The sequence below is a fragment of the Micromys minutus genome, assembly GCF_963924665.1.
Source record: "Micromys minutus genome assembly, chromosome: 19".
In the NCBI taxonomy this organism is placed as follows: domain Eukaryota; kingdom Metazoa; phylum Chordata; class Mammalia; order Rodentia; family Muridae; genus Micromys; species Micromys minutus.
The window spans coordinates 29,562,659-29,565,681 of NC_137954.1; the positions used below are offsets into that span (position 1 = coordinate 29,562,659).

At 40.3% G+C, this 3,023-nt stretch overlaps 1 pseudogene across 1 annotated transcript; it reads left to right on the top strand.

Moving 5' to 3' along the window:
• Window positions 1-429: 429 nt before the first annotated feature.
• Window positions 430-676, top strand: LOC308433233 (protein S100-A6-like; annotated as a pseudogene). Its single transcript has one exon. The product of its transcript is annotated as a protein S100-A6-like (transcript).
• The last annotated feature ends 2,347 nt before the right edge of the window (window positions 677-3,023 follow it).

Consider the following 3,023-nt stretch of genomic DNA (forward strand, 5'->3'; position numbering starts at 1 on the left):
CGCAGCTCAGCATGTGTGACATGGGCTTTTTTGAAATGTAGACCCAGTGGCCTAATAAACCTTTCATATTTAGGTGGTTGTCTTGTAAAACCATCACCAACAAAGCAGACTTTTGGTAACTATTCTCTTCCATGCCTTCTTTTTTCTTGTTCCTGTTCGAATATCTTTCAATACTTCTGTTTCTCCTTGGGCATGAACTTTGGGTGGAGGGACCTCCCATTTTTCACCTTTTCTTTCAGTTTCTGCTTATTCATGTTGGAAAGTACTTTTGCTCTCAACTGTGCCTCTCTGTCCAGAAGATAGGCAGGGACTGCTCCCCGTGGAGTCTTCTCCTCAGCCTTCTGTAGCAGGACTGCGAAACTTCCCCTCGACCACTCCTTTGATACTTCACGGTGACAGTGTGCTTCTAGCCCAGGGGTCAGTCATGGCATGCCCCTGGATCAAGCCACTGGCCTTCTCATGGTTACCTTCCACAGGTACTCTGGCAAGGAAGGTGACAAGCATATACTGAGAAAGAAGGGGCGGAAGGAGCTGACCCAGAAAGAGCTGCAGGATGCTGAAATTGCAAGGCGGATGGATGATCTGGACCGTAACAAGGATCAGGAAGTAAATTTCCAGGATGTATGTCGCCTTCCTGGGGACCTTGGCTTTGATCTACAGTGAAGCTCTCAAATAAAATGGGAAGGTAGAGGTGCCTTCTGGGGGCCTATCTCAGTCAAATCCAGGGGTGGGTAATTATACAATAAATACTTCATTTTTGTTATGTCTAAAAAAATAGTCTTTTGCTTTTATATTTTCTCAGCATGGTACTATTTTATGGTAGAGCTTAGCCTTCAAGCCAATCATTTCTTTTTTGCCTTCTTTGAGCATTCGTGGGCCTCCCAACCCTCTTTCTTTCTCTTTTTCTCATGGTAGTTCAAACAATATCCATATCGTTTGTTGTGCAATTCAATATATTCATTCTGCGGCATGATGACAGCCGCGGAGCAGCCGTCTGAGACCTCCTAGGCTCTAAAATTGTCTTAATTCCTGGGTGTCACATGCTAACAAGCCTGCTTCACTCAGGCTGGGACAAGATCTTAATTAATAGAAATAAAACCAAAGCCAAAAGTTCATCATTAAATGAAATCACTGTGGGAACTTTTGGCCATCTAGAAAGCATTTGATAAATAATTTGCAGCTCTTCAGGGTACAAGTGCTTCTAGCCGTGTCTAGCATAGAAAGACTCTAGTCTGGATGCTAATTCTCTATTGGTGACCACACCGTGATGACAGTAACAGATTGGGAAAAATGGAGCCAGCGAGGATGGGGACCTGCCACTTAAGAAACTAGCAAAGCTTGTCACCGACTGAGGTTCATATCAGAATACGTGACAACAGTGTTTTGGAGATTTGATGTATCTGAATTTGAAAATGTAAGATTCTAAGAAAATATTCTGCAGTGTTATTGAAACCCCGTTGTAAATATCTAGCTGTGTTTCTGCTAAATTCAAAGAGCTACTGTATGGCTTCCTCATGGCCTGAAAAGATGGCTACTCCATAGAAGTAATTTTAGACTGAGCAGATGAGAAAGTCCCAGGGTCAAGGCTTTTAATCATTGCTTTGTAGGAGACAATCTTAAGAGAACTGGGAAGAGTATAAGAACATACAATTCAAGGAGGGGAAAAAGGAAGAAAAGCAGTATAGTGCTTGAGATTAATAGTGTTAAACAGTGCTTGAACTACACAGCCTAATTGCAAAAAAAAAAAAAAAAAAAAAAAAAAAAAAAATGAGTGTTACGTCAAAGCTCTTAAAACTAGGAAAGGTTTAAATACAATTGACTTCCTTTGGAAGATCCTGGGCCAACAAAAGTCACTTGAAAGCAGGAGATTGAGGCACTTGAGCAGCTGTCATTGTAGATGACCTTGCTTCCCCCATAGTCAGTTCACAAAATAAATAAATAAATAAGAAAAGGCCCTTTTAGAACCCAGACATCTGATTCTATTAAAACACAATACTGAGTGTAGACCCTCACTTGAAAATGGCTTGATTTTTCAATATATTTGTGCTAGTAAGGACATCAATTCTCCAAATTCAAAACTGGTGGTCAATAGCAGCCCATTGTCTTGTCAATAATGTATAAAGTGAACGTAGATTTGTGCTGGGGGGGGGGGGGTGGAACTTTCAAACTGAACTATACAAGAGGTGGGGGGAGCACTTAAATACAATCATATAGTTTGATCAAAATGTTCTTCTGTTGACATTGACGTATTGGATGTACGTGTCTTAGTACACATATGTTGTAATGGTAGGAGATTGTTGAGCATAAACGGGGTCCAGGGAACCAGCACGTTCAATCTGTCTGTGTTCTCTAAAATAATGACGAATACAAAGAAACATCTGTATACAGGCACGTAGCCTTGAAGCCTTGCAAGCTAGAGCATGGCTTTCAAAAAGCAATTATGTAAAAGAAAATTACATAAAGCTCCAGATGAACTCTTGGTTTTCTATCTTTATCAAATTTCTTTGCAGAATGAGAGCTGAGAAAGGCCCCCAAGATGTCCAGTGAGGTTGATTAAACCTTTTCTTTTCAAAAGTCATCTTCCTGAAATGTAAGGTCTTTATCCATTAACCTTATGTGGTTCCCCACAACTTCTTACTTACAACAAAATACTTTCTCTGTCCGGATTAAAGAATTAATGAAAACCCACAGTGTTCAAGTACTATGTGATTATGTGTAACTACATGTTTAGGGTATAATACATATGCTTTCGTGCACACCCTTCTCTACTGTCTGGCAATTTAGTCATTGACTTTTCTTTTATCATCGAACTGGGAAGTGATCAAAATGGTCAAAATTTTTACATTTCAAATATCTCTATCTCTACCCAGACTACCGCAAGCACACAGAACATACTGAAATCTGAAGTGAATTCGAGAAAGAAAAGATAAACAATGGAGAGGTGGAAAAACGACATCTTTTTGGAGCATGTGGGAGATGTGCCTTGTGTAGGGCTGTTTGCAGTTTGGTTGTATCTGACTGAG